Consider the following 12,889-nt stretch of genomic DNA (forward strand, 5'->3'; position numbering starts at 1 on the left):
GTTCTTTCTCAGGGTTATTTTTCATTATTTATGTATTTTTATTATTTATAGTATTTGTGTGCATGTGAGTGTGGGGCCCCCCGATTTGCTATATGTAAGTGACAATGTTGTCATTTCACTTTTATTTGTGGGTGTTTGGAGGGTACAAGCCTATTGGCTCTATATTTTACATAATTGAATTATTTTTTGTTTCAATAAATAATTTTTCTACATTTGTATACTGTGGCTGGTTCTCCATATTTCAACTCTGTGGAAGGGTGACCCCTTTGTGTCTTCCCTGGATTTGGTTTTGATTGCTATTGGCAAGTTGAGGAGGTACCCTGTCCAATTGATGAATCAGTAACACGTTACTTCCAAGATTTGGTTTAGGCTCCTGTGTTTTAACTTTTTTCTTGTCAAAAGATTTTTATTAAGTTCATAATAATAATAAGCTTAACGTACATGTTAATGGATACATGTTAACATAGGGAATGAAGCTCAACAGTTACTGAAGTAGGTAAGAATATAAAAAATATACTTAAACAAGTAATGATATTCAGAATGGAGATTTTATAACTGATACATTTTACATAAGCTTTGGGAATCAATGAGGGGGATGGGAGAGGGAGAAAAGGGAATAGAGAAAGAAAGGGGAGAAGAGGAGAAAACAGGAGAGAAGAAATTTACTGGATTGATCCGAGAGCCAGTGTGGGGTTTGAGTTCCATCAAATATAATCAACTATAATCAACTACCATGGCAGGAGGACTGAATCATCAAAAGATGATGGTGGGAAAGATTGAACACATGGGTGGCACATATTTTCAAATTTTGGAATTTGATTACGTTCTATGGCTGCCATTTTAGAGTGGATCATGAAGTTATTCATTCCATGTTTTGATGCAGCTACCACCAAAGAAGGGGATGTCCATGCTTTCGTGAGAGTTTGCTTAGCAGCTGTAAGGAGCTGGACAAAAAACTTGAACTGTATATGCGTCAAGTATACAGGTTTAAGATTAAGTAATGCCATGGTAGGGTCTGGTTGCATTGGCATTTTGAATAGTTTGGATGCAATTAAAAATATTTCCTTCCAGCAGGTTTGAGCTATAGGACAAGCCCACCAGATTTGCATTTGCATGCCCAAGTCCGAACAGCCGCGAAAGCAAAGGGCTGAGCAGGATGGGGAGTATTTAGCAACTCTGGAAGGTACGAGGTACCCCCGGGTCAAGACTTTATAATTGGTTTCAACGGCTAAACCGTTAGGGGAGGATGTTTTGGTAGCCAACCAGATATCTGACCATTCTGTAGTTAATGTATGCCCAAGGTCCTCCTCCCATTTTTGAGTATAGGAAGATTTGTCCGAGTTGGATGTAACTAATAACTGAGAGTAAAGAGAAGAGATCAGTCTCTTGGCATGTGGGTTCTTTTTACATGTGGCTTCAAAATTTGTGAGTTGATCAAGTAGTGTGTCTATATTTGTGTGAGGTGTGAAGAAATGTTTAATTTGAAGGTAACGGAATATTTCCGAGGGAGGTAACCAAAAAGTCTCTTGCAAATATTAAAAAGGAATAATGTTGGAGGACGTAATGAATTTATGTAATTTCAAAACATCTAGGGAAGCCCAGACTTTTAATGACTTGGGAGAGACCCATGCTGGGTAAAAAGCTGTGTTTTAACATTTTATGCTTGTTTTTCATTATACCTAGATTAGTAGTTCAACTATTTGTGAAGACTAGGGATGAGCAAAATTGAGAGTATTGTATTTCCCAATTTGAATGGAAAAAGTTATTTAGGCAGTGCATGTCTTTACCAGTCCACCCTGCTCCCATAGTTCAACCTAATCATAGAAACATTGAAGAAAAAATGATTTATTGAATCTGCCTCATTTTATTTATTTGTTTTATTTTAATGCCTCTAACTATAGACCTTTATTTAACCCAACAATACATTGTAATTAGGAGGTCTATGTACAAAAAAGGTTTCACGTTAATGTCTTAAAAATTAGTACAATGGAAGATATCTGTTTCTTAAAATCCGATTGTGGGATAAAATTTTCACAATTGCAAACTTTTATATTCCAAATTATGATCAAACTAAGACAATCGTGAGTTATCTTGGCCTTCTAGCGGATTTTGCAGAAGGTACGGTTATCGTGGGAGGAGATTTTAACTTAGTTTTGGACCCTTCACTAGATACGTCAGCTCAACGATCAAATATTTCATATTCTCGTTTGAGGGAACTCAAAAACAAACTTTTTGAACATAGGTTGATGGATCTCTGGCGGACCCTAAACCCTAAAGATCGTAACTATACATACTTTTCTTTAGCACATAAAACATATAGTAGAATACACTTTTTTTTAACTGGTCCTAAGTTATTGGAATGGAACCCCTCTATAGAAATCGGATCATTCATTTGGTCCGACCATTCACCAGTATTCTTAACAATAGCACCCCCTCAGACTCAGGGTACTAATTGGTCGTGGCGTTTGAATGATACACTTATGCAAGATCAAATCTGTCATAAAGCAATTACGGAGGCGATTGATAATTTTATCTCCGACCATGAACAGGATGAAACTGCCTTACCCTTGAAATGGGAGGCCTTAAAGGCAGTAATACGAGGGGTGTTTATTCAACATGGTTCTCGTCTTAAAAAAGAAAAATCAAAAATGATCGAAAATACGTTATTAAAGCTTCATTCTTTGGAAACTCGACATAAAGCCCACTGTTCTCCAGATATATCAGCCAATATTTTCTCTACAAGGATATCTTTATTACAGTTATTCAAATCATCTCAAAGCTCATACCGACAAAGACGTGCAGTGGGAAGATATAGATTTGAGAATAAGTGTGGGAAAATGTTGGCTGATATGTTACACCCACGTCAATCACAGACTTTTATACCAAGTATAAAAAAATCATCAGGAGAATTGACATCTGATCCACGTGAGCTTCAACAAACTTTTAGGGAATACTTCTCAGCCCTCTATAATTTGACCCCATCATCATTATTGGAGGATGAGGGAGTTGGAGACAATATTATTGGGGAATATGTAAGGGAAAACGCTATTCCGACAATAGATAGTGTTACTGGGGAATCTTTGGATTCTCCATTTTCACTTGAAGAACTACTAGAAGTAATTGCCAATACTCCAACAAATAAGAGTCCAGGTCCTGACGGGTTTACATCAAAATTTTATAAGACGTTTAAAGAACATATAGCCCCGTTTATGCTTCAAGTATTTAATTCTATCTCTTTTACGAACCAATTTTCAACACAGACTTTGGAATCTCATATCACTTTAATTCCCAAACAAGAAAAGGATTTAACACTTTGCTCTAGTTATCGACCCATATCGTTGATTGGGATAGATTTAAAGATATATGCTAAACTGATTGCACTCCGTCTTCAACCATTGCTTCCAAGCTTAATACATACAGATCAGGTAGGATTCATTCAAAGTAGAGAAGCACGCGATAACACGATTAAAACTTTTTTGTTGATGAACTATGCACAAAGGGCTAAAATTCCAGTATGCCTTCTTTCAGTTGATGCAGAAAAGGCATTTGATCGGGTGGGATGGCCCTTCCTTAAACATTCTTTAATGCAAATAGGACTGGGGTCAAATATACTCCATAAGATCATGGCATTATATACTAAACCGGTAGCTAGAATAAAAATTAATGGTTCATTGACAACAAGTTTTAATATACAAAATGGTACCCGTCAGGGATGCCCGTTATCCCCTTTACTCTATGTTAAAGTAATGGAATATTTAGCGACGGCTATTAGACGGAACTCTTCCATTTCTGGTGTGCAGATAAAACAGAGGGAAATAAAAATGGCTTTGTTTGCTGATGATCTATTACTTTATATCACTAATCCACACATTGCAATTCCCTCTGTGTTATCTGAATTCCAGCGGTTTGGGAAACTGAGTAATTTTAAAGTAAATGTATCAAAATCAGAAATCCTTAATGTGTCGCTCGTACCCGAACAGGTTACAATGTTGAGAGTTAATTTTAAGTTTAGGATTTGCTCTACAGCTGTAAAATATTTAGGTGTTAAAATCACCCCGGATTCAAATCATTTATACTCAATGAACTATGTTCCTCTTCTGCAACGTACCCTACAAGATCTAAAAAAATATGATGTTAAGCAATACTCATGGTTTGGGAGAATTAATATATTAAAAATGGATATAATACCGCGGTTTTTGTATTTTTTTCAAACTATCCCAATTGGTGTCCCTAGATCATTTTTCTCCACTTTACAATCGGCTTTTACAAAATTTATTTGGGGACATAAAAAACCAAGATTACAAAAGAAATTATTATCATTACCAGAAACGAAAGGAGGTGTGGGTGCACCTGATCTATATTACTACTACGTCTCGGCTGTTTTGACTAGACTGGTGGACTGGTTTTATTGTTCGGAAACCAAACAATGGGTAAAAATAGAACAAGGGTTGAATCAATTGGATTTAAAGGTGTTGCCATGGTTAGACTTGTCTGGTAGCAATTTAAATCGAGAGCTGTTAGAATCTATGCCTTCCCTCACATCTCATGTGTTGAATATATGGGGCAAAACAGCTATAAAATTGGAATTTTCTTCCTATGTAGGACCTATGACACCTCTATTTGGCAATCCTTTATTTCCACCGGCATTAAATAGGACAAGTTTTTTATATGGAATAGGGAATCCCATTATAGACTGAGTAATATTTTATGTCAGGGGACAATTCCGTCTTTATTAAATTTATTCCCTACTCAGCGACCATCACTTATGTAAATGTTGGAGTTTTGGCAGTTGCGGTCATTCTGGTGTACAATTCATTCAAGTAAGTCTCTGGGTAGAGATTTAACACAACTTGAAACTATCCTGACACAAGATCAAAAACCAAATCATGTTATATCAGTACTGTATAAGATGTTTATTATTAAAAATCACCCGGAGCCCCCAGAATATATAAATAAATGGGTTAATGAGATCAACGCTCAAATTGAGGTTGGGGAATGGGAGAAGGCATTTAATTTCTCTCACTGTTTATCACCGTCGATTAAAGCACAAGAGACGAATTACAAACTGCTCTCAAGATGGTACTGGAGCCCAGTGACACTCCACCGTATATACCCAGAAAAATTGGATATATGTTGGCGGTGCTATAGAAATAAGGGCACATTGCTCCACATCTGGTGGGAATGCCCCCTAATTTTTAGATTTTGGGAAAAGCTTATGCAATTATATACAACAGTCACTGGGGAGGTAATCCCGACTACACCACAAATCACCCTTCTCTCTATGTTACCAAGAACATATAACAATGTTAAAAAGAATCTATTAGGATACTGGTTGACGGTGGCAAGAACTGTGATACCGCGACACTGGCGATCAACCCAGTCGCCTACGATAAATGAATGGGCTCTAGAAATGGATAATATAGAGAGAATGGAGATACTCTTAGCACAAGAATTAGATACATATGAAAGGTGCCTCTTGGTTTGGACTCCATGGAGACAACATAGGAAATTGGTAAAAAATTAAGGAACTAGGAGGGAAGAGAGGGGAGGGAGGGATCCGTGGAGGAGAGAGGAGAGAGAAGCGGGGGAGGGGGAGAGGTTAGATATACAGTATCCCCCTTTCCTCCTCTCTGTTGTTTTTTTTTTTTTTTGGGGGGAGGGAGGGAAGAGGAAATAAAATAATAAATGTGATTATTATGCATGTAAGTAATATATATGTTTGAAAATTGTATAACTATGTGTAATGCTTTATAATAATTGAAAATAAAAATAGAATTGGAAAAAAAAATTAGTACAGGTGCCATGAATGCTCTCAATATTGTTTGCATTATGATTATGTCCTATGATTGGCAGCTCCACCTAGTGGCCATATTACAATATTTTCCTGAAATACTTCAATAAAAAATAATGCATCATTGTCACTAGATGGAGATGATAATCATAGTAGACAATCATATTACAATCATTGTTACACTACAGCAATCAGCACACCCATGCCAATGCTTAAAATTTGTGCTTGTGTGAATGCTGAAGACATACTCATGGAAAATGTTTATACATAGGCCCCTTACTTTCTATTGACTCCCTGCTGGAATTCTGTTTAAAGCATCAGTCACTTTTTTTGTAAAATAAAGCATTAAAAGGTTTTAAAGTTTTCAACTGCTAGTTTGGAGGCATGCCCCAACTTCCTTTTGTTTGTGATATTAACATGTTTAATATGTAGCGCCTTTTGTCATCCTCAAGGCCAAATTATACTCAAAGTTTAATGTTGTTCCTCACAACAGTGAAAATGGAGGTTAGTTAGACTAAACAGGCACAGGATCTGCAGCAAAAAATAGAATATATTTCCAATTTTTTCTCCCTGTTAGTGGGGAAAATATATATTTAATCTGCACCTGTATTGGATGCAATGAAATATAGGCATACCTAGTATTAAAATAAAAAATAGACAAGCAATAGCAGAAAAATGACCAAGCGTTCCATCAAGTCGCACTTTGAATGACAATTGCGCAGTCATGCAATGCTCTACCCATATGATATTTTTTTTTCATACAAATAGAGCTTTCTTTTGAGGGTTTTTAATAATCACTGGGTTTTTCATTTTTTGCTAAACAAACAAAAAAAGAAAAAAGTTTGAAAAAGAAAAAATGTTTTTCATAGTTTCTGTTATAACATTTTGCAAACATGTAATTTTTTTCCTCCACTGATATGCACTGATAAGCACTGATAGGCTGCACTGATGGGCACTGATGAGGTGGCACTGGTAGGTTCTGATAAGGAGGCACTGATAGGCAGCACTGATTGGGAATTATAGGCCGAACTGATGAGCACTAATAGGCAACACTGATGGGTACCGATAGGTGGCCCTGAAGGACAATGATAGGCGGCACTGATGGGCACTGGTATGCGGCACTGATGAGCACTGATAGGTGGAACTGATGAGGAGACACTGATAGGCGGCAGTGATGGGCACTGATAGGTGTCACTAATGGGCACTGTTGGGGCTGCACTTATTGCCAGCACTGATGAGCATTAATAGGCATTAGGGATGACCTGAACACCCCCGGGTTCGGTTTGCACCAAAACTTGCGAACAGACAAAAAATTTGTGCAAACATGCGAACACCATTAAAGTCTATGGGACACAAACATGAAACATCAAAAGTGATAATTTTAAAGGATAATATGCAAGTTATTGTCAAGTATTTGGGGACCTGGGTCCTGCCACAGGGGACATGTATCAATGCAAAAAAAAAAGTTTTTAAAACTGACGTTTTTTCAGAAGCACTGATTTTAATAATGCTTAAAGTGAAACAATAAAAATAAAATAATGCTTTAAATATTGTGCCTGAGGGGTCCCCTTAGTCTGCCTGTAAAGTAGCCCATTTTTCCCATGTTTAGAAAAGTACTGCAGCAAAATTACGTTTCTGAAGGAAGAAATGACATTTAAAATTGCTCACAGCTGTAATGTATTGCCAGATCCCAACAATATACATAAAAAATCATTTAAAAAAACAGCGTGACTCCCCCCCCCAGTCCATACCAAACCCAAATGGTATGAATATTAAGGTAAACTGCATGCCATTTTTTTTTTAATGGCCTGGGGGTCCCCCAAAATCCATACCGGACCCAAATGGCCTGGTATGGACAGGGGAAACCCATGCCGTTTTTTTCTCACTGTATTATATATACTACTAAGTGCACTATATACACTGAACTGAAGTATATATACTATACAGACTGCACTATATACTCTGCTAAAAAATTGGGCATTAGGTGTTGGTGGTTCCAGAACACGGTAACCCCTCACAGTTGTCTTGTTGAGCGCAGGAACGGTCCCTGCTGTTAACCTGTTCCCATCCATACTATAGGCGAATGATGGCTACAGCGCGTACCAACTTTGCCGTAGGCCGTAAATAGACATATTCCCCTTTGCATGCTCCCCACGTGCCCCCTGCAGGGTGTGCTCAGTGCACGCTGTGATCATTGAGTCAATGAGAGTCGGGTGATCACAGATCAGAGTAGTAAGGGGCCGATCCCGGCCCCTTACCACATGATCAGCTGTCAGCCAATGACAGCTGATCACGTGATGTAAACAGAAGATCGGTAACTGTTTTATTTCGAAAAAAAAAGCCGATCTCTGGCTTCTACCTAAGGGACATCAGTCCCGAAGAAGAAGAGGCACAGCCTCCTTATCTGTGCCCACCAGTGCCACCTGCCAGTGCCACGTGCCAGTGCCCACACAGTGTATATCAGTGCCCACCAGTGTATATCAATGCCACCAATCAGTGCCAAGGATCCATGCCCACGAGTGTTACCTATCAATGCCCACCAGTGGTGCCAATCAATGCCTCACCAGTGCCACCTAGCAGTAATGCCTATCAGTGTCACCTACCACCGCCCATCACTGTCCATCGCTAACACCCATCAGTGCCCATCCCTGCCACCTATCAGTGACCATCAGTGCCAGCTATCAGTGCCACCTACCTTTAGTGCCACCTATCAATGCCCTTCAGTGATGCCCATCAGTGCCACCTTGAAGTGCCACCTCATCAGTGCCACCTCATCAGTGCCCATCAGTGATGCCTCATCAGTACCCATCTGTGACACCTCATCAGTGCTCACCAGTGCCGCCTATCATTGCCCACCAGTGCCATCTTATCAGTGCCCATCAATGCAGCCTATCGGTGCCTATTAATGCAGCCTATCAGTGCCCATCATTGCAGCCTCATCGGCGTACATCAATGAAGGAGAAAAATTACCTGTTTGCTAAATTTTATAACAAAATATAAAACTATTTTCTATTTTTTTTTTTCAACATTTTCGGTCTTTTTAAAAAATTTAAACAAAAAATAAAAAACCCAGAGGTGAACAAATACCACCAAAAGAAAGCTCTATTTGTGGGAAAAAAATTGGGTACAGTGTAGCATGACCGCACAATTGTCATTCAAAGTGTGACAGCACTGAAAGCTGAAAATTCGTCTGGGCAGGAGTGGGGTTTAAGTGCCCAGTAAGCAAGTGGTTAAATATTATTTCAGAGCCTCCTTGCCCATTTTTAGTGTTTTAGTGGCTTGTGAGAATCTGCCTCTCCTTGGAGGCCTTCCGGACTTTCTTTTTAACACCGCAGTATACTGTATTATATACTGTGTACACCAATGAATGCACTGTATATATAGGCTACGCTGAATGCAGAGAAAAAAATATTATATATATTAATACCCATCAGTGCGGCCTATCAGTGCCCTTCAGTGCCATATATAAGTGCACATCATTGGTGCTCATAAGTGCCACCTCATCAGTGCCACCTTATCAGTGCCCATCAGTGCAGCCTCATCAGTGCCCATCAGTGAAGGAGAAAACTTACTTATTTACAAAATTTCATAACAGAAACAAATAAAACATTTTTTTTTTTTAATTTTCGGTCTAATTGTTTAGCAAAGAAAAAAAACCCAGAGGTGACCAAATACCACCAAAAGAAAGCTCTATTTGTGGGAACAAAATTATAAAAACTTTGTTTGGGTACAGTGTGGTATGACCACGCAATTGTCAATTGAAAAGCGACAGTCCAGAAAGATGAAAATTGGCTTGGGCAGGAAGGGGGAAAGTGCTCGGTATTGAACTGGTTAAATATGGTTAAATATTATACCCAAAACTAAAATATTTAGAGTCTGATTTACCGATGTACCAGAAGTCAATGATGAATGTAAACTACTTGAATAATGCCACGTGTACAATTTTCACTTTTTTTGTGGACTATATATATATATATATATATATATATATATATATATATATATATATATATATATATATATATATATACTGGATGTATATTTATTGTTCAGACGATGAGAAGATATAATGCAAAACATATACTATTTACTGATTTTGAATGTTCTAAAAAAAAGAAAGGTAAAGCAGTAATGGATTCCAACGTCCAAATGATTGATCTATAACTAAATCCCAAATTATGGGAAATTATAACATTAGAATAAAAAAGAGACACAATACAGAGAGGCAATATTACGTTTAATCTACAACAGACTGTTACCTGAAACATTATTTTAATTTTGCCAGTCATAAAAATAAAACCATTACCATGAATATATTTTTGTAGAACTTAAGGTCTAATTAAATAAAATATCTAATAAAAGTCTCGTTTTTTTTTTTCAAAATAACAAACATGTTATACTTACCTGCTCTGGGCAGTAGTTTTGCAAGGAGAAGCCCAGATCCTCCTCTTCTCGGGTCCCTTCTCTCACTGCCCTTCCCCTCCATGGACAGTCAGGTTGCATACCTAGGTAGACAATCTTTATTTATTTTCAGGGGGATTTAGCCCTATTTTTCATAAAGGAACAGTGCACATGCTTCTTAAAGGATTCCTGCAGTTTTTAATGGTAGCATTTAGCCAAAATAAACAACTCTCTCCCCACTGGATGGTATTGTTAAAATGTAGATACTTTTGCATTGCCACATGTCCCCCATGGAAAGCTACCCATGTCATTTCTTAACAAAATCTTGAATTGACCTAAGAAGGCTTACAAATTGGGATTTTGAACTACACTATATTACCAAAGTATTGGTACACCTGCCTTCATACGCACATGAACTTTAACCACCTTCAGACGGACCATTTTGCTGGTAAATGACCAGAGGTCTTTTTACAATTTGGCACTGCGCTGCTTTAACTGGTAATTGCGCGGTCATGCAATGTTGTACCCAAACAAAATTTGCGTCCTTTTCTTCCCACAAATAGAGCTTTCTTTTGATGGTATTTGATTGCCTCTGCGATTTTTATTTTTTGCGATATAAACTTTAGATATAAATTTTAGTCATACATTTAGGCCAAAATGTATTCAGCCACATGTATTTGGTAAAAAAAAAGTCAATAATTGTATATTTATTGGTTTGCGCAAAAGTTGTCACATCTACAAACTAAGGTACGTTTTCTGGAATTTACGCAGCTTTTAGTTTACGACTGCCTATCTCATTTCTTGAGGTGCTAAAATGGCAGGGCAGTACAAAACCCCCCCAAATGACCCCATTTTGGAAAGTAGACACCCTAAGGAAATTGATAAGTGGCATGTTGAGCCCATTGAATATTTTATTTTTTTGCCTCAAGCGATTGAATAATGACAAAAAAAATTTTTTTAATTTTTTTTACACAAAGTTGTCACTAAATGATATATTGCTCACACATGCTATGGGCATATGTGAAATGACACCCCAAAATAAATTCTGCTGTTTCTCCTGAGTACGGGGATACCACATATGTGGGACTTTTTTGGAGCCTAGCCGCGTACGGGGCCCTGAAAGCCAAGTACCGCCTTCAGGTTTTCTAAGGGCGTAAATATTTGACTTCACTCCTCACTACCTATTACAGTTTTGAAGGCCATAAAATGCCAAGATGGCACAAAACCCCCACAAATGACCCCATTTTAGAAAGTAGACACCCCAAGCTGTTTGCTGAGAGGCATGTTGAGTCCATGGAATATTTTATATTTCGCCACAAGTTGCGGGAAAATTACAAACTTTTTTTTTTTTTTTCACAAAGTTGTCACTAAATGATATATTGCTCACGCATGCCATGGGCATATGTGAAATGACACCCCAAAATAAATTCTGCTGCTTCTCCTGAGTACGGGGATACCACATATGTGGGACTTTTTGGGAGCCTAGCCGCGTACGGGGCCCCGAAAACCAAGCACCGCCTTCAGGCTTTCTAAGGGCGTTACAGTTTTGAAGGCCATAAAATGCCAAGATGGCACAAACCCCCCCCCCAAATGACCCCATTTTGGAAAGTAGACACCCCTAAATTTAGAGGTATACGAGTGTGTCCATGAGATTGTTTGACCATTCTTCCAGGCACTGATCGGGGCGAGAAGGCCTGGCTCACAGTCTCCGCTCTAATTCATCCCAAAATTGTTCAGGACAGGACACAATGTGCAGGTTCCTCCACCCCAAACTCACTCATCCATCCATATCTTTATGTACTTGGTTTAAGCATTGATGCTCAGTTATGTTGGAAAAGGAAGGGCCATCCCCAAACTGTTCCCACAAATCTGGGATCATGAAAACAACCCCACACCATAATCCCTCTCCACCAATTTATTTGGACCAGTGCACAAAGCAAAGTCGAAAAAGACATGGATGGGTGAGTTTGGCATGGAGGAATCTGACCTCAACCCGATAAAATACCTTTGGGACGAATTAGAGTAGAGACGGCAAGCCAGGCCTTCTTGTCCATAGTGGCTAACCTCAAAAATGCACTTCTGGAATAATGGTCAAACATTTCCATAGACACACTCCTAAACTTTGTGGATAACCTTCCCAGAAGAGTTGAAGCTGTTATAGCTGCAAAGGGTGGGCCAACTCAATGTTGAACCCTATGGACTAAGACTGGGATGCTATTAGATTTCAAATGTGTGTAAAGGCAAGTGTCACAATACTTTTGTTAATATAGTGTATATTTGAGTTTAAAGATTTTTTTTGCTTAGTTTGCATAATCTCCTGCAATCAAACTTTGTCCAAGTTTGTTCATCCGTATTCTAGAGATATAAAAGTGGGAGTGGTTAAATAGTGTCCCAATAGTTTAGCAAAAGACAGCTAGGAAGCTAGGAGGACTGACAGGTCCAGGATTGAAAATAAATAGTGATGTAAAAATTTGATTTTTAAAAACATTTACAATCTAGACCGTTTCATTTTAAAGAAGTAAGCTAAATTCTTCTTTAATGTTTTCTTTTTTTATGTAGGCAACAAAACAGAAATAATCATACCACTATCAGAGATGTCATCCTCCTCGGATTTGAAAGGCTGCGTAACATCAAATTCTTCCTCTTTTTTCTCATACTTGTGATGTACTGTGTGACAGTATGTGTAAACCTCCTGAT

The sequence above is a fragment of the Lithobates pipiens genome, unplaced genomic scaffold (genome assembly GCF_037356315.1).
Source record: "Lithobates pipiens isolate NorthernLeopardFrog02 unplaced genomic scaffold, aLitPip1_a1.2 Scaffold_8, whole genome shotgun sequence".
Taxonomy (NCBI): Eukaryota; Metazoa; Chordata; class Amphibia; order Anura; family Ranidae; genus Lithobates; species Lithobates pipiens.